The sequence below is a fragment of the Sebastes fasciatus genome, chromosome 11 (genome assembly GCF_043250625.1).
Source record: "Sebastes fasciatus isolate fSebFas1 chromosome 11, fSebFas1.pri, whole genome shotgun sequence".
Lineage (NCBI taxonomy): Eukaryota > Metazoa > Chordata > Actinopteri > Perciformes > Sebastidae > Sebastes > Sebastes fasciatus.
The window spans coordinates 30,967,754-30,992,374 of NC_133805.1; the positions used below are offsets into that span (position 1 = coordinate 30,967,754).

Sequence of the window (24,621 nt, forward strand, 5' to 3'; positions counted from 1 at the left end):
ATGCTTAATTGGCCAGAAAAAATACAATTGCGACGCCGAGTTTTTAAGTGTTCAAAGTCCAGGATAGGGTACGTCCATATTTACTAGTTTGTTGTGTTTGTGCAATAGGGAGCAACAACTGGAGGAGGTGCTGTGGCTTAGTTGGTTAAAGTGCCTGTCTAGTAAACAGGAGATCCTGGGTTCAAATCCCAGCAGCGCCTGGTTTTTGCAGAAATGAGCTCTTAAATGAAGTCTGTCATGTTTATCTCTGCCACCTCAACATCAAGGGTTTAGTTTAGGCTGGAAAACTCAGTAGTTAAGTTTAGAGAAAGACTGGTTCTGGTTAAAAGTTGACTGTTGTGATGAGGAAACAGACAACTCCTGTGTTGAACTCTTTTTTACATTTTGGATATGAATGCAGCTTTGACATGAGAGAAGAAGACAGCAAGAAACAGTGGCGCTGTGGCTTAGCGGTTAAAACGCCTGTCTTGTAAACAGATGATCTTGGGTTCAAACCCCAACAGTGCCTCACACAGGACAGAAATCTGTGGGCTTTAAAAGGAGGAGAGTTATTCAGGACATGTTGTGACTTTTTTCTGGAAAAACATTGTCTCGTTTGGAAACAATGGAAGAGAGAACGGAATGAACACCAACAAGAGGAGGTGCGTTAGTACTATAGTCTGGAAGTTATGGTTTGAGAGGGAAGGGGGATTCTGCTCCTGTGTATTTGCTGCGGAGCTGAAGGTCATGGGTTCCATTCCCACCTGAGGCAAGGATGGATAAATGTGTCAAGGTAATGGATAAATGGTAAAGGTAGGCGGGGTACACCCTGGACAGATCGGCAGACTGTCACAGGGCGAACACTAGAGACAGACAACCAATCACACTCACATTCACACCTACGGGCTCATTCCATATCTCTGTATATTCCCTGTATACACTGGAACAGCGCCACCTGTCCATTGACGTGCCAAAAACAGGGATGAAGCAGTCCTCGTTAGTATAGTGGACAGTATCTCCGCTTGTCACGCGGAAGACCGGGGTTCGATTCCCCGACGGGGAGGTTAGCGTCTTCTACCAGCTGCTTATTATTCACCAAGAAAGACAAAAGTTGTAAAGCAGCAGCAGTTGTTACTTCACAGCAGAATGGAGAATTCACAATTAGTCCATGAAATGTGATATTCATACCATATGTTGATTTCCGCGAGGCTACGGAGAAGGACTTTCCTTTGGCATCGTGGAAGTTCTGGCAAACTGTTAGACGACCCAGGAAGGGAGAGCAGGGTTTGGCTCAGGCTGCGTTCAGCAGGGGAGGAGAACTGCTGACCCTGACTGAGGATATTGTCATGCGGCGGAAAGGGGAGCGGAACATCAGGTAGAAATTTGTGCAGTGCGAACTAGCTATAAGGAGAACTGAAAAGATCAAGCACTGATAGCGCAAAGCAAAGAATGCACCAACTATCACAAAGGCAAGAAAAGCAAGTGGACGTTTAGCTGAACAAGTTCAAGTTGTTCTTCTCAGCAATTGGGAAAGTTCCGAACATTTTTGCAAATTGGTATTTACTGTTGTTTTACAGGTTGTCGTGGCCGAGTGGTTAAGGCGATGGACTAGAAATCCATTGGGGTCTCCCCGCGCAGGTTCGAATCCTGCCGACAACGAAAGACACTTTTCGGCAACTGGAGCCCACCAATGATACTCGGATACTAGGTGCAACTTAGAAAAAAACATCAGTATCAAAGCAAACAAAGTGATTCTTTGACAGTAATTGTTGATTGTGTGTAGCCTTTAAGATTGGCCTTCAATCAAACCCAATTTTGATACAATATGGAAAATAAGCAAGTAGAGGTGACAGTCCCATGCATTTTTTAAATGCAGGGCTCGCTTCAGTGTCAATGCCCAGAAAAATTGGCGAATTTGGTGTGAAGACTTTTTGGCGCAGCGATGGTGGTATAGTGGTGAGCATAGCTGCCTTCCAAGCAGTTGACCTGGGTTCGATTCCCAGCCATCGCAGTCCTTTGCTTCTTCTTCTTCTACTGACGGTATACTACTGTTGCTTGGTACTGTTGTTAGAAAGTAAGCAGTAAAGCTGGGGACACACCAAGCCAACATCAAAGAACTAGCGGCAACGAACGCCGCCTGTTGCGTCGCCTCAAGTCACCTTTGTTTTGGCCGACAAGTTGCACTTGAACACACCGCAAAGACTACAGCCGACGGCCAGTTAGCACGTACGTTCTGTGCCTGCCTGAGATGAAATAACTCTTCCTACCAGCAGGTCGCGGTAGTGTGTACTTGTCATTCAAAAAGGGAAACCGGAAGACCGAGGACGGCGGATATACGAGCCGTTATAATGAAACGGACATAAAATAAACCAGTTGCCGACCACATAACTTGAATGAGCTTGAAAAATGGGAAGAGCCCTATGTGTTTTTCCTCTTGACTTTACTCGTTGGCTTGTACTACTGTATCCTGTCAGTACAACTGTATTTTATTAAAATATATCTTGTTTATAGGCCACATATCTACAGGCTATCAGACTAGGAACAGGAAGTGCATTATTATCATACTGTCGCAGATGTGTCTATGGTTTTGTTCCGCTGCTTTGCGCGGAGCTGACACCCGACTGTGCTCTATCCTCCCCGGCTCTCTGGAGCGCTGTACCCTGCTGTTGTCTGAAAAGCAGCTGTGTCGGCGGCACGGAGCTACAATAACCTTTTATTTTGATGTTAATACATTGTACCAGAATTCACGAATATATAGGATAAACTACTAACATTTATGTAATATTACGTCACAACGGCTGCTGTATTAGCTATGTGTTTACTACATGTTTATTTGCATATAGAGCGGGGAATTGAGATTGAATCACAAGTGGCCACTGAAGACGCATGTGGGGACGCATTTTAATGCCAGGTGTGAACAGACGCATTTAAAACTGTCCACTTGTGATCCGATCACTGAGGACGCATGCTAATACCAGGTCTGAACAGGGCCTATGTGTACTGCAACAGGACATTCTTGAAGAGATTCAAGACATGATGTGACATTGTCCTGGAAAAACATTGTCTCATTTCAGGGGAAATGAAAGGAAACAATGGAAGAAAGAACAGAATAAACAGCAACAAGAGGAGGTGGTGTAGTACTATAGTCTGGTTACCTGTCCAGGGTGTACCCCGACTTCATATAATGTCAGCTGGGATCTGCTCCAGCCCCCACGTGACCTTAAATAGGATAAGTGGGTACAGAGTTCCTCAAAAGGTTCCAAGTTCAGAAGGAAAGTTCCTGCAGTCGAAATGGGGCTATGCTTTCATGCTACACTTATTACAGAAAATAAGCTAAACAAAGTTGTCACTCAACTGGCGATGTGCTTTCCTACGCTGTGACAAGTGTGTGGATGAAGCATTATGTTGTTAAATTTGACTAATTAATCAACTGGCTAGTTAGCTTGCCAGCTTGCCAAATCCACTTTAATGCTACACTGGTTACAGAAATTGAGTGCACATGGGAGAAGTTTGCCTCTGTCAGAAACCTCCTCAGGTTTAGCCAACAGCTGTACTTGGTTAGGTTTAGGAAAAGATAATGGGTTGGGTTAAAATAAACCCTTTCTGGCAGAAAGCCCTGAAAGCAAAGACTTCTCCCGTGTGCAAAATGAGCCGAACATTCGAGGCAGAGGCAACGAATACTAGCCAATCACAGCACAGTAGTGCGGGACGAGGCCCAGCACCGAGTAGAGAGGACAAGATGAAGCCTGACCTTCGGCTGCATTCGTTGAAAATCCTGCAATAAGGCACGTTCCCGCAGGGTTGTGCGGAGTCGTGTTTATCCGTGCTTTAGACCGTTACCGCCGTGAAACAATCAGAAAATAACGTTTTCTTTCTCTGATTCACTGCTTCTCTCTCATTAATGGCGCTCACTCTCTTCATTCACTCTATAGATTGCATTTTTCATCATTTTAAATAAAGTAAATTATGATTACATTATGATTACACATCAGGAGCTCCAGAACATGAACGGTGGTGATAACTGCGACTCAACATTGATTTCTGAGGGGAAAAGCTCCACAGGTTGACTTCATGTGTCTGTATTGAGCCATGTAATGTGAAAACTAGCAGGGTGTTACATACTGTACATCTGTAAACTAAAGAATATGATTTGTTTTGCAGCAAAAACCCAGATAGTCAGGATTTTGTTTTTATTTTGTTTTACATCAAACGTCACATACAAAAGACAATATTAAGGAGCTGATTTTCCACCAAAATTCAGACATAACCTGTTTGTAGTCAGTTGAAAAACTGAAGCCTCAGGTTCAGGTTTTATCTACTTCTTTCTGTTTGTTACAAGCAAATCTGTTATAAAATAAAAAAGATGGCTATAATAGTAGTATGTGGAAATTAACTGCAAAAGTCAATCGTTCCACAGGGAGGAGCTGCAACACAAAGCAAAGCAGAAACATCTATTTAAATGTATTAATCTACAGTTATGTTGTCATAAACAGAACTAATCTGCAGAGGCACTTTAGATTCAGAATATATGAATGAATGAAGACAAAGTGAAACCCAGGTCCAGGTGGTTGAGTGTGGAGCAGAAGGAGTGGAGGAGTCTCAGTGTGTCTGCAGAGACTGTGCAGAAGGACAAAGTCCAGATACACTGACGATACTCTGTCAGGTCCAGAGGAACACACAGGGATGATTGTGGTTAGAGATCACTACAGCCATCTGATGAGAGAAGAAGAAGACAACAGAAGTCATCAATCAGTGTTTACAGAGACTCCCTTCATCAGCTGTCAGTCAGCATCCAGTATAAAGAGCAGCAGGGACTTCAGTCTGTGCAGCGTAGCCAGCTTCCTTTCAACTCTCATGTTAACGTATTGGAGTGAACACACTGAGCTCAGAACTCACAGACCAGAGGCCTGTACTACGAAGCCAGTTCAACACATTCAGGGTATCTTCTGGTTATCTGATTTAACTAACCCCTCAACTAAGATCCCGCTAAGCGGTACTACGACAGCTGTTATCAACTCGGTACGTCAACCCAGGGTTTCTCAGTCTGGCTATGAGCGCGTTCACATAGAAGGGGCTGTGTTTGTAGCACATGACCAATCACAAACATGGACCAGTCTACGGTCAGCAGAGCGGCATACTTTACAAACGCATATTAGACAAGTTAAACACATAATCCAGACTCGAAGTAACACAGTTTAAACTGCCAAATGCAGGAAGGACAGCTGACTGTGTGAATGTGTAAATTAACAGACTTATAATATCACGATAGATCTGACTATAACTAATTACACGTGTATTCCATTAAATTAATGTGTTGATTAGATGTGTTCTTAGAATAGAATAGAATAGAATAGAAGATACTTTATTCATCTCCTTGAGGAAATTATGCCCTGTATCACAATACTTTAGTCTTATTCTTTCAGCTCCAACCCCGGCGGTGTAAAACAGACTTAGGAGAAAGTAAAAAATAAATATATAAACATGATTCAAAGCCGTAAGCAGGCCTACTTTCACATCTTATAATCACATACATACAAAAACAACATTAAAGTATTGATAGCAAAGTAACCAAGGCAACGCATTCAGTCTAAGGGACTGTAGGAACACGACTCTGATGTGTCTCACAACAACATACGGCTCAAGAAGCTGATTCAGATGAGTGACTATATGAATATCATATATGATTATATGATAAGAGATCATATACTGATTTTGTGTTATTGTGGTTAGTTAAATGTAATTTATGTCCGTTTCACACCACTGAGTTTGCAGCTGAGAGAAGAAGGCTAAATTATTGTCATACAGGTCATAACAATACATCTAATCCCATTAACTCAGCAGAGTACACAAAGTAATTCTAGTCAGATCTATCGTGCTCTAGATGGGGCGGTGATATTACAAGTCTGTTAATTTACACATTCACACAGTCGGTGACCTTTCTGCATTTGTCAGTTTAAACTCTGTTGCTTTTAGCCTGGATTATGTGTTTAAATCCTTTGTCTTTGTACACAAAAAACAGATATTATTTTACGATCCATGCACTGAGCTTTGATTGGTCAGTAGAGACTTTGGGCATCAGGTATGTTTACTCTGCAGATTTCACTGAAGAACACAGTGGAAATAAACTGCTGAGAGTCCTGAGGGTATCATTACTGCAGAAACAGAGAGCTTTTCACTGCTCACTTTCATGATGGATTTACTGCTGTTAGGTTGGTTTCAGTCACATTTGAATGTTTCATCTACTTTTAAATATTACATGACAAATATGTAAATATTAGGGCTGTCAATCCATTAAAATATCTAGTTGCGATTAATTGCATGATTGTCCATAGTTAATTGTGATTAATCACAAATAAATCGCACATTTTTGATCTGTTCAAAATGTACTTTAAAGGGAGATTTGTCAAGTATTTAATACTCTTATCAACATGGAAATGGACAAATAGGCTGCTTTATGCAATTGTATGTATATATTTATTATTGTAAATCAATTAACAACTCAAAACAATGACAGATATTGTCCAGAAACCCTCACAGGTACTGCATTTAGGATAACAAATATGCTCAAATCATAACATGGCAAACTGCAGCCCAACAGGCAACAACAGCTGTCAGTGTGTCAGTGCGCTGACTTGACTGTGAGTTGCCCCCAAACTGCATGGGATTATTATAAGTGGGCATGTCTGTAAAGGGGAGACTCGTGGGTACCCATAGAACCCATTTACATTCACATATCTGGAGGTCAGAGGTCAAGGGACCCCTTTGAAAATGGCCAGAGACAGTTTTTCCTCGTCAACATTAAGAGCAAGTTTGGAGCGTTATTTAACCTCCTTCATGACAAGCTAGTATGACATGGTTGGTACCGATGGATTCATCAGGTTTTTTAGTTTCATATAATACCAGTCTTCACTCTATCGCAAGTTGCGTTTCGTAAATGCATTAAAGAAATGACGCGTTATTATAACGTTAACTTTGACAGCCCGACTAAATATGGAGTCTTTTTGGACAAGGAGATCAAACAGAGCGTTTCAGAGAGAGGGTGAAAAGAGGTGCAGCAGCTCAGCCGGTAGAAGAAAAGTAAAGTGTTTTTTTGAACATTAAAGCATGTAAACATGTTCTAGTGGAAACCCAAAATACAAGTATGCACCTGAACATAAGCTTAACAGGTCCTCTTTAAAAGGTCCTACATGTTCATACACAGACTGAACAGTAAAACGTCAGCAGTGATTACTGGACTTCAGCAGAGGTTCTGGTCTGCATAAAGACCACATGGTTACTAAATGTAACCATGGTTCTATGATGGTTCTATCTCTCAATGAGAGAACAAAGACTTTTTGATCAGATTTTATGGTACAACAGTTTGATGGATGAGGACCACTGTCTCTATACATGTTGTGATGCTGTCAGCTGTAATCCAGCTTTATTTCCTGGAGACATGAACACAACAACATCTTCTTCACATCAACTCTAACACATGATCACAACAAGCTTCTGGCTGATCTGATTGGCTGACCGTTCTCTCTCTTTCTGTGCGTCACGCGTTCTCCTCTCACAGTTTATCGGAGGAAACACATCACAACAATACTGCTGAAACCAGCATGGACCGACTACGACCGTCTACTTACTCCAGAGTCTCCAGTCTACAGTGTGGACTCTTCACAAGATCAGACAGCAGCTTCACATCTGAATCCTGCAGCTTGTTGAGGCTCAGATCCAGCTGTCTCAGATGGGAGAGGTTGGACTTCAGAGCTGAGGCCAGAGGAGCACAGCTGATCTTTGACAAACTGCAGCGCCACAATCTGAATAAAGAATAAATGATGAAGATAAAAAACACTTTATAACCCAATCAGATGTGTTTAGGTTTTAAATGTGTAGCTCAACATTACTATGTCCTAATCAATGATCTTTTCCCTAAAATGATTAGAGTGACTTTGTCATTGTGTTATTGTGGATCATCATAATGTCAGACTTCTACAGACATCATCCAAATGTCACCACAACATTCATACACCTATTCATGTCAACACACATCAATAACATGCTGCTGATCTCTGTGTTCATCTATGTGTGTGTGCTGAAGGATCAATATCAATGATCAGACATTATTTGTGGAATACATTGAAACAAACAGAAACCAGAGAAATATTTATACTTCAATAAGTAAACTTGATCAATTTAGGACAAATATTCAGGGTTCCTACAAATTTTCCATTTCAAAATTCCCGACTTTTCCAGAATCAAATATCCAGACTTCTCTGTAGATTTTTCAGACCATATTTTACTTTGTGACTCGGGGTTCAGAGGACGCTGTGACAAGACTAAAGTTCCTCCCCCCCTCCATGGTTGAGATGTCAAACGATTTTCCTCAAAGTTTGCATCCAGCTCTCTTTTCCCATTTGTAATTGTTAACCAACCAGGCTTTGTGTTTGGGATCGTCAAGCCAGCCCTCAGAAAACTTGCATTTACTCATCGTGGCCATTCAGTCTACAGTCCTACACAGAAGGCTGGACGACGTTCCACTGTCAAACATCCTGCTCTAGGTGAAAAACAATGATGCTGCCCCTCTATTAGCACCAGGGACAGACTGGGACACAAACCCATCCCAGGACTTTGGGACGGAGAGGTTTCTTATGTGTGGGAAGGAGGGTGCGACACGAAACATTTTGGGCAGTAGTTTTACCACTAATAGAGTTCTAGTGGTATAAAGAGAATGTGATGATGATGATGAAGAACTTCAAGAGTCTTCATAGTGGATGACACCTCCACAGTTTGTTTCAGCACATCACCACTGAATCAAAACCAGACCGGCCAGCTGGAACACTGGTCACAGTTCATCACGTTCATAATGTAAATGGCTGAGCCAATCAGATTTCAGCCAGAACAAGGATCAGTCCATATTAGGATGGGCCGCTAGTACCCGCACCCCCTCCATATGTCAGGTATTAGATTGTCCCAATCTGACAGGCAGTATTCTGCTCTGTGCCGTCTGCCTGCAGTTACAGGTTACCTTTTATTATTATATTATTATTGTTATGTTGCTCATGATGAATAGTTGGCCCACACTGTAAGACTTCGATGTAAATTTACAGTGAGATTCTAACAGTTACCTACTGTAAAATGCTTTTACTGTATATTACTGTGAAAGCAATGCATTCTGGGAGTCAGAACGCTTGCTCCCATGATCCCAGCGGTCAAGTGTATCTTTTCACAGTAGTCTACTGCTTGCCGCTGAGAATCTCGGGAAAATAAATTAACGGCTATTTTTCTAAGTTCTCGCGCGTATTTTTTTCGAGTTGACCGTTGAGCGCCACAACTCAACAGCTCAACGGTCAACAGCTCAACAGCTCACTCTGGCAGCAGCAGCATCGTTGTTGTCCAGTGCAACTTGAGGAGAGACAGCAGCAGTTTGGATAAACACTTTTTATTTTCACCACCGCCAGTTCCATTTTGATCGTCAGACCAGACGAAGGGAAACTCCAGTGGTTACATTACGTTACTTCATGGTAAGTCAAATTATCAAGTTGTATTGTACCTTTGCTAACACAGTGCACGTTCCTCAGTGTATGTACATTAGCTAGCTAACGTTAGGTCGTTAGCTGTTATTAGCTTCGTCTATATTTCAATACTCATTAGTATCACAGGTAACAAACATCAGTAGTCTATCTTATATTCACGTTAGCTAGCGCTAGCTCGTTAGCTAGCTGGTTTTAGCTTAGTCAGCATTTAAATTCTCAATATAATTACTAATAGGTAGCAGCAATCTAAAAGGGAGACAAGGCAGTATCTATCTTGTGTTTCCAGAATGTCCAACTGTCAATTTTGCCGCCATGCATGTGGTACTAAATATGCCTTTGTTAGGCATATGAAAGTTCACCAAAACACCCCACACATCCAATTTAAATGTGCTTTCCACGATTGTTACCGTTCATTTGGCAAAGTTACAGCTTTAAAATGCCATGTATATAGAGATCACCCAGATCAGAGGGAGTCAAGCTTGAGGGAAGGATGTTCTGGCATAAGGACATTAATGTTAGACGTTTTATCATGCCACATCGATTTCTGTACTGTCAAATGTGACAGTTTGTCTAAATTATTTTCTCACTTGAAGACTCACATTAAAGAGGGGAAACCAGTCTTATGTCCATTCACAAATTGTGGTAAAATGTTTACTGTGATATCCACTTTTTCATCACACTTGTCAAGAACACATAAAGGTTGTGTAGTTGGTAATCTTTTGAGTCAGATCAGGTCAGGTAGAGATGATGGAGAGAATACTGTTGAGCAAGCAGGGTGCTCACATGAGCATGCAGGGTGCTTCAAATAGAAGAGAGATGTCCTCATCTTGCAGGCAGATGTGAGTATAACTGATGTAGTTTATTTCAGATTAAGACATTGAAATTAATGAAATGCAATGAGTGGAGCTCAGTGGGATTTTAAAAATAATTTCTTTAAAAAGGAAAATTGATGACAACTATAGTTAAAGCATTGTTTAATTGTATTAACATTAACTTAGAATTGCAATGCCTTTATTGTCTCCTATATAGGTGTCAGACACAGCGGCGACTGTGAAGACATCCCTCACCCTTCCTGATAGCCCTTGGTTGATCATTCTAGGTAAGCACTAAGCCCCACGTTTCTACTTACACTGTACTAGTGCACATATGCAGAGTACTTCTATTGAGCCTGTCAGCAGGCAGTCAGAAGGTGTAGGGCAGGCAGGAAGACGCTGCTTGCCGCTGGAGTTGGAGTTCAGTTGTAGTGAGTTTCTATGGTTATGTCTTCTATATTGTATATAATACACACAACTTTACATTCTTATAAATAGATACTGGATAAATAAATACGTAGTTTTAGATGGTTAATAAATAGTTGACTATAATACATACACAGTGGGCTATGTTTTAGTTATTAAATAGTTGACTCTATAATACATACACAGTGGGCTATGTTTTGGTTAATAAATAGTTGACTCTATAATACATACACAGTAGGCTACGGAATAATAATTTCTCTGATTCTTCTCTGATATGTAAATAGTTTGTTTGAACTTTTCTCTCACTCTCTTTCTGGATTAGGGTGTTCCTATAGCTTGTAAATATGTAAATAGTTCGTTTGATATTCTCCCTCCCTTTGTAGATTTTATTTTATTTGTATTAACTTTTTTACTTGATTTCTCCTTCACTGCAACGGACACAACCACTAAGCTTTATGAAAATGAGTGCGCGATGGTGTCGCAAGTATGTAAATGGCTACCTGGATACATCAAAGAGCAGTACAGTAGATGAGTAGCATCTCACATCCTGCATCAAGAATTCCTGATATCTAGCGGAGGCTTACATTTTTTTAGAAAGGTTTTCAAATATCAGTTGGAAATGCCAATACCATACAAAAACAATAAAGCGGTAAGTGGCCACTTGATAATTCGTCAAATGGTCAATTTGGTATTCAGCCTAAAGCTTTTTGCATTGTGTTTCAGGTCCAATGATTTCCGACCAGCGCTGGATGGTAAGCATCGAGGGTCAGGTGGTGTGTGAAGGGGCATTGTCTGCGTTGGGGCTTGCTGTTGTCTTCACATCCTACTACAACTTCAACCTCCAATATCAGGATCACGCTGCCTGGACACTTGAATTCATACAGAGGTAAGTTTGAATTCCATATAGTCATTTGTGTCAGATGTTTGGGCCTTACAGCTATCCTTGTATCTATCTATGTGTGACATACGATCAGAGAGTAGGGTATGGAGAGTTCATTCCAAAATAAGCTTAAATGATCACTTGGACGTTTGGGTGTGTATGTGTGGTTCTAAAATATATACAAGAAACATAAAAACAGTATTAGCCTTCAATAATATCATTTCATATATAAATTAATAACCCATTGTTATTAGTCTTGAATAATTAAATTAAATAGATAATTATCAAAGAGTCATCAAGTTACCAAAAACACTCAATGTTATATGCATATTCCAAAAGTGTGACACTCATAAAACATCAGGCAAGTAAGCTATATTAGCAAGAAGTATTTCACCATGTCCACGTGTATCTACTCTAATATGCATTGCAAACATAAAGCATGAAAAAGAACGATTTGGGGACTTATAATAAATCAGGTATTATTTATACTAACAATATTTAGCAGTCTAATTTTAGGTAAGAGGTGGTTTGATTCACATTTGTGTCTTTTTGTTTTACCTTGCTATGCCTTGTAGAAGCTGTGTCAGGATCAACCCAGAGAGAGGGACAAAGGCACGACAGGGAAAGGTGACCAGCAAGAAGAGCGGGAAAATGGTTCATAAGAAAGGGACATCCCTGAATCCTCATGTTTGCACCCTCCTGCGGAAGCTCATGGATTTCGAGTGGGACTTTGTGTGAGTTTAACAATCACATCCCTGACTCTGTCTGTAGAGACAAACCCTCCATATCTCACTCAATTACTGAAAATCCCTTTATGTCTGTGTCTCACTTATTCACAATGTTATTTTTTATTTAATTTTGCTTAAAATGTTCAACCTGGCATTATTTATACGTTTAATAATTGACCATATTGAGCCAGCACACAGTATTGTTCAACAGTATTGTTCTGTCTAGTGAACCCCCGCAGTGTAACGGGGGAGGCTATTTCATTTTGAAACAGAAAAGTTACAGTATTTACTCAGTCCACAAAGTACAAATGTTTTAAGCCCGTCACTTACTCAGATACACTCACACATGAATTCATTCATTCACAACAGTATTTTTATTTGTAATGGCTATTTTTGTATTTTTGAATTTTATTCTATTTACAATGTTCAACCTGGCATTATTTCTACGTTTAATATTGAAGATGTTTAGCCAGCACACAGTATTGTTCAATAAGATGGTTCTGTCTAGTGAACCCCCTCAGCGTAACAGGGGAGGCTATTTAATTTTGAAACAGAAAGGTTATGGTATTTACTCAGTCCATGGACTCAGATATTCATAAACAGTCAAATATACACCCTCACTCAGTCAGTCAGATACACACACACACACACACTTACTCACACACAACTCATCACACCATTTTTATTTGTAAGGGCTTGAGTATTTGAATGTTTTATTTGGATGTTATTTTCTGTCAAACTCAGGTTATTATAATAAACAAGAATAATATGAATATGCCATGTTGTTGTGTTTATTGTTCAAAATTGTTATTTTTCATTTGCTTGTTAGTTTTTATAGATGCTTAAAATACTCTAATTTGTGGAATTATTACAGGAAATTATTGGACATTTTGATTACAACAAGTTACTGTATTTCTCTGATACAGTAGAGATACTGTAAATTGTACAGTATCTTGCTGGTGAAACTGCAACCAATAAATTACTGTATTTGGAATTATTACAGCAAGTTACTGTATGCTTTGATTACAGTAAGCTGCTGTATTCTTTGATACAGTACAGATACTGTAAATTTTTACAGTAACTTACAGGAGAAACTGCTGCCAGTATTTTACTGTAATTTTTGAATTATTACAGCAAATTACTGTATGCTTTGATTACAGTAAGTTGCTGTATTCTTTGATACAGTACAGATACTGTAAATGTTACAGTAAAATACTGGCAGCAGTTTCTCCTGTAAGTTACTGTAATTTTACAGGAAAAAGTTTTACAGTGCACATTTGGCTGCCAAAGTGCCACCCTAGGCAGTTGCCTAGTTGGCCTCTATGGCTGATCCAAACGCCGTGAAAAACACTCTGCTTGTATGATCTATTTATTTTTAGAAATTCTAAATTTTATATCTTAGAAAACAGAATAGGGGCAACAGTTTGGAAACAGAAATGTTTTTTCCATTCTCTCTTTTCTTTTTTCCATACTCATCCAGACCTGGAAATTACTAAAATCAAATTCTATACTTCTCCATACTGCTTAGGAACCCTGAATATTAGTTCAGAGGATCTTCTGTCTCCAGATGTGACCATTTACCAACAATGATAAACATTCATTTACTTTAACAACTAACAGTGGACATTTTCTACACTTTCTTTAAGAAACACAAGGGTTTTGTGACTGCAGACTAAATTTGGTTCAAGAATTATTAAAAGGACATTAACAACTTTATAGATGTAAGATATGTTTGCACATAAATTAGGTTCAATTGTTAATTAAACATATAAGATCTATTATGGTAACAAAGAGCCAGTGAACTGACCTCACAGTCTCCAGTCTACAGTGTGGACTCAAGAAAACCACACAACAATGTCACTCCTGAATCCTGCAGGTCGTTGTCACTCAGATCCAGCTGTCTCAGATGGGAGGGGTTGGATTTCAGAGCTGAGGCCAGAGAAGCACAGCTGATCTGAGACAAACTGCAGTCACTCAATCTGAATGAAAAATAAATGATGTAGATAAATATCACTGTATAATCCAATCAGATGTGTTCAGGTTTTAAATGTGTAGCTTAACATCACTATGTCCTAATCAATGATCTTTTCCCTAAAATGAGTAGAGTGACTTTGTCATTGTGTTATTGTGGATCATCATGTCAGCCTCCTACAGACATCATCCAAATGTCACCACAACATTCATAAACCTGTTCATGTCAACACATATCAATAACATGCTGCTGATCTCAGTCAAGTCTGGAATTAGGGGATCATTATCAAATCAGACTTGTTGGAGTAAAAAAAAGGTTCATTATTTAATTTATTAAATTGCCTTCTTCTTAATGAAGCTTATTCGGAAGTTCAGACAGGAAGACCTTCCTTACACTCTCATTCATTCTCAGCCTTTCTGTCTGTCTCTCTCTCTCTCTCTCTCTCTCTCTCTCTCTCACTGGCTCCTACTCTATCAGCTGACTGTGGGTGGTTCACTCTTAAATAACCACACGGATTCTGCCACGCTCTTCCTGAGTCAATCATAAATGGTAAATGTAAATGGTTGCATGACTTGCATTTACATAGGGCTTTTTTTTAGTCTTCCGATGAAACAGTGTCGAATTTAGCTGAGGTGTTGTCAAATTTTAGTAATTCTAAAATTATTGTAATTGGTGATTTGATTTGAGACTGGCTTAGTGACAAATCTGAGAGTTTCAAGCTGGCCTGTAACTCTTTAAATATAGTACAATTTATTGATAGCCCTACCAGAAACAATCCACTTAAGCCAGACAGTGACACTTTGTTAGGTGTCATGTTTACCAACAGGGCTCACAAATACATAGCCATTGGAGTGTTTGCTAATGACATGAGTGAGCACTGTGTAATTAGCTGTGTGAGAAACACCAAAACATTCAAATCCAATGGTGTTACTATTTTGAGACGTAGTTTTAAACACTTTACTGAACAGACCTTTCAACATGACCTGGCTGGCTGAACTGGGATCAAATTATACTGTTTCCTAATGTTGACGAGGCTGCTGCTTTTTTTCAACAACAGTTTTTATTGGTAGCTTACAAACATGCTCCTTTTAAAAAGTTCAGAATCAAGAACAGAGACAATCCGTGGTTCTCCAAGGAACTTCCCCAGCTCATACACTGTAGAAATAAACAGTGGTCCCTAGCAAGGAAGACCAAAAGTGATGAAGATTAGCAATGCTTCAGAACCTTGAGAAATAAGTGTAGTATTGCCATTAGGAAGTCAAAATCAAATTATTATCTTGCCTTGACAAATGACTGTTTCACCAACCATTAAAAATTCTGGAAGACTATCAAAGTATTACAGGAACAAAAAAGTTTCAGTTTTTCCACCGGAATTGAAAAGAGGAAATACCTCACCAGACAAACGTGATATGTTGAATGCCTTTAACAGTCATTTTGAGAAGGCAGGTCGTATTTTTGACAGCAGTCTCCCTCAACCCCAGCTGTATCTTCAGAGTGTTTCACACCATCAAGTATGCCCTGGTCCTCTTCTCATTCATTTGATTTGAAAGCCTTCCAAGTCACTGACGTTCTCAATGCATTAAATACAATCGACCCCAAAAAGGCACCCGAGCCCGATGGCTTGGACCCCTACCTGTTAAAGGCCGCTGCATTGGTTATTGCGGAGCCCCTTACCCACATTTTTAAAATGTCTATTGGTTTTAATCAGGTTCCAGTGACTTGGAAGCAAGCTTATGTGTCACCCCTTTTTAAAGCTGGCAACCGATCTGACATGAACAACTACAGGCCTATTTCCAATCTCTCTGTCCTCTCAAAATATTGGAAACATTAGTCGCTACCCAACTGAAATCCCACATGAAATCATACAATATTTTAAATGACATGCAATCTGGGTTCCGTTCGAGGCATAGCACAGTAACCGCCACTCTGTAGGTCATGGATGACATCAAAGAGGCTATGGACAACAAACTGACATGTGTGTCGCTGTTCATCAATCTTACTAAGACTTCCAATACTGTGGACCACCCTTTACTCATTAACACCTTGCAGAATGCCGGCATTGGATGTAAAGCGGCAAAGTGATTCCACAGTTATCTGACTAATCATTCTCAGATTGTTAAACACGGCAACATCATGTCTGACCTGGTCAATCGTCCGAAGGGTGTTCCGCAAGGATCTGTCTTAGGACCCTTGCTTTTTCTAGTTTATATTAATAACATCTGTGAGAAACTCAGTTTCTGCAAGTACCATCTCTATGCAGATGACACAGTCATGTACTCCTGCACCCCCACCGCAGAGACAGCATTTTCTAATCTGCAGACTGACCCTCTTGTTTCACTGCTCAGGCAGCCTCATCTGCTACTGCAGGCTACAAACGATCAAACTCGCAGTCTTCGGTTAAATACAGCAAACATCACGCACGATTCCTGTCTCATATGCTCAGGCTCATGCCTCATCAGCGTCTTCATCACCGTCCGGCTTCCTCATCGCAGCCGCCTCGACGCTATATTCATTCCACCTCAAGCCGCTCTTCATCTCAACTGACCTCAGAGTCTCCAGTCTGCAGTATGGACACTTCAGTCCAGTAGACAGCAGCTTCACTCCTGAATCCTTCAGATTTAAGTTGTCAGTCAGGTCCAGCTCTCTCAGATGGGAGGGGTTGGACTTCAGAGCTGAGGCCACAACTTCACAGTGAGTATCTGAGATCCAATAGTCAGAAAGTCTGTCATGACACAAAAATCATAAAATATGTTATTATGAAAGAGGACAGTTTATATTTACTTCATGCATTTGATGACTATACAGTTTGATATATACTTCTTTGATTAACATTTGCTCTTCACATTAGTGGTTTAGCTAATATTATGTCACTGTTTGACATGAAACAATAATTCTCATCACTCTCTCTCAAACCTGACTTTTAATCTTTGTTTTTCTTTAATCTTGCAGATGAAGAGAGAGAACATGTAGTTACATTGAGGCTTCCATAATGTCCAATCTGTCAGTGTGATCTGATCCCAGGTCTGTCTCCACAAAGTTAGCATGAGGCCTTCTTGATTAGAAAACCGAAGTGATAATAATACAGTTGATACAGTTGACCTATCATGGCATGACATGGCAGAGCTGGTCTCATTCATTCATTATCCGTAACCGCTTATCCTATAAAGGGTTGGACAGGTCGCCAGACTATTGCAGGGCTAACACAGAGACAGACAACCATCCACACTCACATTTACACCTACGCGCAATTTAGAGTCATCAGTTAACCTAACCCGCATGTCTTTGGACGAAACTGGAGTACCCGGAGAAAACCCACGCTAAGATGGGGCACAGAAGAGCCACAAGCCGGATTCGAATCTACGACCCTCTTGCTGTGAGGCAACAGTGCTAACCACTGCAGCCCAGAGCTGGTCAAAAAGAAAACTAAACCTGCAGCAATATGGCAACATTTTGGATTTGAAGCTAACGAGAGAGATGAGACGAAAAACACACGAGGTAAGGTGTAATGTGGTGCCGCTTCTTCTTCGTTAGTGTTTATTGGCGGTTGGCAAAACAGCTTAGAGGTGCATTACTGCCACCAAGTGGACTGGAGTCGCTCCACTCTCATTCATGGGCTCTCTGCGGCAGCTGAGTCAAGTGCGACACCTAGTGGTAAAATTCGGTCCACCAGTCCAGTCCGGTCCAGTGGCTTGATATCAAACCGGTTTGAAATATTTCACACTGGCACAACCCAAGCTAATGCTAATGTTAAAACTTTAGATTGATGTTGTTGTGCAACTGACATTACTGAATCACTTCACTGACTTGATGAATATTCTCCACTTGTGCTACCAAATCACTGTTAGCGTAGCATTCAACATTACCCCATACTTGTCACTTGTGGCCACAGTGGCTGCTTCAGCTAAAGTTACATACTCAGTCAATAATAATAATAATAATAATAAAAAGAACATTAATGAGAAGAATCAATCTATACAGCACTTTTCAAAAACAAGTGCTTCAAAGACATAAAAACAGAATATATACAGAGCAGTTACAAAATAGAATAAATACAATGGAAATCAGTGTGGAGGCAACAGAAATTAGTTTTTGGTCCAGGTTCTTTAAAGGTGCAACATGTAAGATCTGGCCAGAATTTTAGTTTAAAACATTAAATAATTAACTAATTTTATCAAAAGAATATGAAAAAGTAACAGTTTTTACGTTATGCCAAATATATCAATGTGGCAGAGATATCTACTGCCAACCAGCAAGGTCCAGCCCTGACTTTCTTGTAGTACTAGCCTACTTGTACCTCGAGATGCGATAGTGAGTCTGTGAGTAAGCTGTGACCTGTCTGTGTTTTTCCCCTGTGAGTAAGGCGGTATTTCCCCAGTGTCAGACTTGATACTAACAAATAACACTTGTTAGTATGAAGTTAGTTATTAAAATATAAAGTTCTTATAAGTGTTCTGTGTGTTTCTTACATAAATATGTCAGTTGTATTTTGTCACAGATGACGTACCCCAAGTTAGCAGTTAGCTCAAATTCAGCCAGTGCAAACCCCAGCACCAGGGCTCTGATCCCAGGACTGCCTCGACTCCCCGCCGGATCAGCAAACATTCTGTTGCTGCCGTTACACTGCTTAGACCCAGCGCTCCACCAGCCAGCTGATCTTTAGTTTTTTTTCATTTGTTTTTACCAGGTTCACATGTCGTCTCCATCAGCCAGAAAGATAAATAAGAAAAAACTGTAAAATCTAACAATTATTAGAAATAAATAGAATAAGTGTTCATTAACTTGACAGCTAGAAACACAACCTACTGAAACATTTTTTAACTCAACATTTGAAACAGCTCAAGAACATCTGTGATAAAATACAACTGACATATTTATGTAATAAACACGCGGAACACTTATAGTTTTTATAGTTTGTATATTTGAGGAACTAAACTAGTTATCTAAACTGATCTATAAAGTTAATCACATCTGGACTTACTCAGCTTTTCTGCAGTTCCTCACAGCTGGAATCAGTCTCAGTCGTCCCTCGTCTGTTGTGTTGTACTTCTTCAGGTCCAACTCATCCAGAACCTCCTCTGACATCTGCAGCATGTAGGCCAGAGCTGAGCAGTGGATCTCTGAGAGTTTCTTCTCTGATCTGTTCTCTGACTTCAGGAACTCTTGGATCTCCCGATGTACCGAGTGGTCGTTCATCTCCGTCAGACAGTGGAAGATGTTGATGCTTTTGTCAGGAGAGGTTTTGGTCTTCTTCTCCTTCAGGTTTTTGATGGCTCTCTGGATGATTTCTGGACTGTTGTCTGTCTGACCCAGCAGACCTCCTAAGAGTCTCTGGTTGGACTCCAGAGAGAGGCCATGAAGAAAGCGAACAAACAAGTTCAGGTGGCCATTTTTACTCCTCAGAGATTTCATTATGACTCTCTTCAGGAAGTCATCAAGGGTTGAACGAACATATTTATTTCCCAGGAAGGCCTCCAGTACCTCTGTGTTGCTGTTTGTGTAACAGTGGAACATGTAGACTGCAGCCAGAAACTCCTGAATGCTTAGATGAACAAAGCAGTAGACTGTTTTCTGGAAGATCACACCCTCTCTTTTGAAGATCTCTGTACAAACTCCTGAGTACACCGAGGCCTCTGTGACATCCAGACCACACCGCTCCAGGTCTTCTTGGTAGAACATGATGTTTCCTTTCTCCAGATGTTCAAATGCCAGCCTCCCCAGCTTCAGAAGAACTTCCCCGTCAGCCTCCGTCAGCTCCTGTGGACCCGTCTCATGTTCCTCACCGTACTTCTGCTTCTTCCTCTTTGTCTGAACCAACAGGAAGTGTGAGTACATGTCAGTCAGGGTCTTGGGCAGCTCTCCTCTCTGGTCTGTAGTCAACATGTGGTCCAGAACTGTAGCAGTGATCCAGCAGAAAACTGGGATTAGACACATGATGTGGAGGCTCCTGGATGTCTTGATGTGTGAGATGATTCTGCTGGACAGCTCTTCATCACTGACTCTCCTCCTGAAGTACTCCTCCTTCTGGGCGTCAGTGAAGCCTCGTACTTCTGTTACCCTGTCAACACATGCAGGAGGGATCTGATTGGCTGCTGCAGGTCGGGAAGTTATCCAGACGAGAGCTGAGGGAAGCAGATTCCCCTCGATGAGGTTTGTCAACAGCACGTTGACTGATGACTTCTGGGTGACATCAGACACAACCTTCTTGTTCTTGAAATCCAGTGAAAGTCTGCTTTCATCCAGGCCGTCAAAGATGAACAGAACTTTACAGACAGCGAGCTTCTCTGCTGTGACCTTCTGTAATGCTGGATGGAAAACACGGAGCAGCATGAGAAGACTGTACTGCTCATCTCTGATCAAGTTCAGCTCCCTGAACGAAAGCAGAACCACCAGACTGACATCTTGGTTTTCCAAGCCCTCTGCCCAGTCCAGAGTGAACTTCTGCACTGAGAAGGTTTTTCCAACGCCAGCGACGCCGTTCGTCAGAACGACTCTGATGTGTCCCCGTTGGTCAGGTAAGGCTTTAAAGATGTCCTGGCACTTGATTGGAGCGTCATGGAGGGTCTTCTTCTTGGAAGCTGTCTCAAGCTGCCTCACCTCATGTTGGGTATTAACCTCTTCACTCTGTCCCTCTGTGATGTAGAGCTCAGTGTAAATCCTGTTGAGGAGGGTACCACTTCCTGTTTCATCAGTTCCTTCAGTCACACATTCACATCTCCTCCTCAGACTGATCTTATGATCATCTACAACTTCCTGCAGACCACTATCTGCTGAAAGAGAGAGACAAGTTTTGAGACAAAATAAAGGAAAATTTGACAATCTGCTTATTATTTTCATTTCCAATATGAAAGTGATCAATATAAAGTAAATAAAAAAAGAAGTAAAGGTTAAACAATCCAGTTTTTGTGGAAGAATCAGAAATGCTCCTTTTTCTCTCAGTACATGTTTGATTGACAGCCGAGGAGCCTCAGCTGTCCGTCTGCAGCCCTTCATCTAAACAGCTCACAGTGGCTGTTCCTTCCTCCCTGTAATATTTAAAATTGATCCACTCATTCATCATATAATGCAGAATATGTTCATATCTTGTTGTGTAGACCTGTTTTTATTGAGTAGCACCAATAACAAAAGCCGGGTTTCCACCAAAGGTTCCTGGGACTTCTTAGTCCTAATACTTTTAAGGAACTAAAATGTTCCTGACTGTTACTGCCTTGCATCTCAGCTAGTGCTTGTTAAAAGTTTGACAGCAATCTTAGTTTGTAAACCTGTGTTTACATTTACTGGCTCTTTCTTTTATGCCCACTAGAGCCACTCGGTGGTATTGTAGCTACCCCCATAGTGTAGGCCACTACATTGTTTGTAAGGATAGTGTACCTGCCAAGCCATACTACAAGGTGTCTGCCAACGCAACACCATAGCCAACAACATTGTTTTTTGTACTAGACATTCTGTTTATCTCACCCTCCATTCTAAGCACAACAATGGAGAACCCCTGTGTAGAGCTTTTTATTTCTTGACTGGCACAGAGTCTAATCCCTGGCTGCCCTGAAATCATCAGCAGGTTGAGTTTCAGTGAGTGCAGGAAAGAAATAGAATCGCTACTCACTGACAGGTGTGATGCACAGACCGCATCTAACAACTCATTGTTAAAATGTTTGCTTCTGATTTTCCACAAGCAAACCAGCCTTGCCTTTCAGAGCAAAGGAGGAAAAGGGAGGTAGATAGCCTAAGAACGCAAAATGCTCGTCTCCTCCATGAAGTTCAGACAGCAAACAAGAAAATGATGTGTCACTTAGACGGCATGCATTCAGCAGAGTTAGATCTTTGCTCACACAAAGAGAAATTGTTAGGGCTTATATTAGAATGTCTTTCCCCAGCACAGTCGTTCAGCCAATGTGATTCTGGTTACTCAGATTCACACTGCTCACTTGATGAGAGGTCAGCTACTCAACCTCCACTGAGAGACAGAGCTAACAGCTACCTGGCTTCCCATTTTTCTGACACAGACAGTGAGGAGATATGTAGTTTATCTACTAGAAGATATCCTGCCCCATGTTCTTCTCAGCCACTGAGAAATTACACTTTCATCCGTGCTCCTCCTTCCGAAGGTTCAAAAAGGCTTTTTTCCCATAGACTTACATCGGGAAAGAGACGTCTGTAACTCAGCAGATAATTTTTTAGGTGGGTAAATCAACTCCCCAGTACGAACACTCTAATAGTCCTTACTTAAATCATGAGGCCCTAAAAGTTGTAAAACGCACTAATAGCCGAATCATTTCCCTTCCTCATGTGAATGACACCCAGACCACGACGACAGCGCAAGCCGTGAACACGGCTTGAAGTTGGGACCCTGTGACCGAGACATGTGACCGAGCAGACGCTACTGCGCATGTTCTATAGGCCCAATAGATGCTGAAGATTGTCGGATGAACCGGACACTTTTCCAGTCGGAAGTTGAACCATTTTGGCTTCATGTGCCACTGAGCAACTTTCATAGGAATGAGCGGAAACCCGCCTCCAACGCTGTATCCAGTTCTCTTAATACATCCATAACAGTAGTCCAGAACGGACAAACAAAACCCTCTCTCTCTCTCTTGCTTCAACACTCACTTACCACTTACCACACACTGATTCTCCTCCAGATGGCTCTAGAGAGGAACATTTCAGATTACCTGCCTCATGCATTACTGTCAGGATATAGGGACCGTTTTATAAAGGTAACTTTTTTTAATCATATTTGCTCCATTTCTACCCACTGCTGCTTTAAGTCTTGTTTATACTTGCGCGAGGCACTGCTGCGCGGACCTACATGACGTTTATGCTCAACGCGTTGTTCGTTGCAGTATTTTCCAAAACGCAAAAGGGCATACAAACAAAATATTCTGTTTAGAAGCAAGAAATCAACGAGTGTCACCGGCAAAACGCCATAAACCATACTCCTCAATGTTGGGGAGGAATTGTAATTAACTGTGATCTCATATCTCATATTCATGAACGTCATTTTATCACCTTTATACAATCCCTTTAAAGAAAAAAGTCAAGTATTAAATGTATTATAACAATTTTTTATATTATATTTCTAGTACATATATACATATTTATATGGTATTATTACACCTCCGCTGCCGGCTCAGCAGCGGAGCAACTCTGTCCCCCCATTCCGTCCCTGTACCTTTCATACAGAACAACGAAGCAGAATAATGGCGCAACAGTCCTGCCTTGAACAGGCAGTGTGATACGGGGTAATGTGACTGTCTGTCTATGATAGAACATTGATGTTACTGCTTTACACAGTTTAATAGTTTTCTGTCTCCATCTATGCAGATTGAGAGCAAACAGCATGCTGATTGGTTAATGAAGGGGTCAGCAACCTGCAGCTCTTTAGCCCCTCTCCAGTGGCTCCCTGTGGCTTTGACAAAAAATAATATGGAAATGAATAACAGTTATTTTTTAACATATTCATTTTTGTTTATCATTGTTGTAGTGATTCTTACATTCTCCATCTGTAAAAATGTGTAGCCTAGCCTATGCATTTTGCCGACCTCAATAGCGGTGGCTATAGTCTTGAGTTTCCCTAGCTAAGCTAGCAAAAAAGAAAAGTCTCAGAAGAAAATAGAGAATTTAAAGAGGACTTGCAATGCTTATTTTTGGTCAGTTTGCCCACTGTGTTTGGTCAACTGAACTAAACTCTTTGGACTACGCTCCAGCACCGCTTTAACTAGCTTAGTTTGAGGGCGTGACAAACTGTCTGTTATGCAAATGTGTTACTTGGTGACATCATCACATTACGGAAGAAAAGGATTCAAGGACTTCAAGCGAGATGTTTCAGGAGCAGTGTTTCTGTGGGGGAGAGTAACTCCCTTTGGCGTGGACTTTGGGCTTTGTAACTTTGCCTTTTACATGCACAAGAACTATATAACACACTGAAGGAAAGGGAAAATGTACAAAAGTTCAATAGGTCCCCTTTAATAGTGCATAGACAGATTTGTTTGCTTTCAGTGCCAATGCTGCTGGCTTACTGGTGTGCTTGATCTGCGGCGAGAAATTAGCAAACAACAAAAAAAGTAACTAAAAGACATTTAAAGAACAAGGGAATTGCATTTGCTGAAAAGCCAGCAGAGCTTCCAGCCAAATCTCCTGAGACATTTCTTCAGTGTCCTGCGTCTCATTTGGTTGCTCACTGCATTAAGCTTTGTTTATACTCACACAAGACACCGTGGCGCAGGCCTCCGTAGATGGCGCTCACGCTACAAGCAAACACAGAGGCGTTTATGTTCAGCGTGTTGTTCGTTGCAGTATGCTCTGAAGCCCCACG

At 40.9% G+C, this 24,621-nt stretch overlaps 5 non-coding genes and 1 pseudogene across 5 annotated transcripts; 5 read left to right on the plus strand and 1 right to left on the minus strand.

Annotated features, from left to right (window-relative positions):
- The first annotated feature begins 126 nt into the window (after window positions 1-126).
- trnat-agu (transfer RNA threonine (anticodon AGU)) lies at window positions 127-200 on the plus strand. Its single transcript has one exon. It is a non-coding gene; the product is annotated as a tRNA-Thr (tRNA).
- A 235-nt stretch (window positions 201-435) lies between these two features.
- trnat-ugu (transfer RNA threonine (anticodon UGU)) lies at window positions 436-508 on the plus strand. Its single transcript has one exon. It is a non-coding gene; the product is annotated as a tRNA-Thr (tRNA).
- Window positions 509-970: 462 nt separating this feature from the next.
- trnad-guc (transfer RNA aspartic acid (anticodon GUC)) lies at window positions 971-1,042 on the plus strand. Its single transcript has one exon. It is a non-coding gene; the product is annotated as a tRNA-Asp (tRNA).
- A 514-nt stretch (window positions 1,043-1,556) lies between these two features.
- Window positions 1,557-1,638, plus strand: trnas-aga (transfer RNA serine (anticodon AGA)). Its single transcript has one exon. It is a non-coding gene; the product is annotated as a tRNA-Ser (tRNA).
- Window positions 1,639-1,918: 280 nt separating this feature from the next.
- Window positions 1,919-1,990, plus strand: trnag-ucc (transfer RNA glycine (anticodon UCC)). Its single transcript has one exon. It is a non-coding gene; the product is annotated as a tRNA-Gly (tRNA).
- Window positions 1,991-3,395: 1,405 nt separating this feature from the next.
- The window catches only part of LOC141777725 (protein NLRC3-like), a 40,821-nt pseudogene continuing 19,595 nt past the window's right edge, over window positions 3,396-24,621 (minus strand).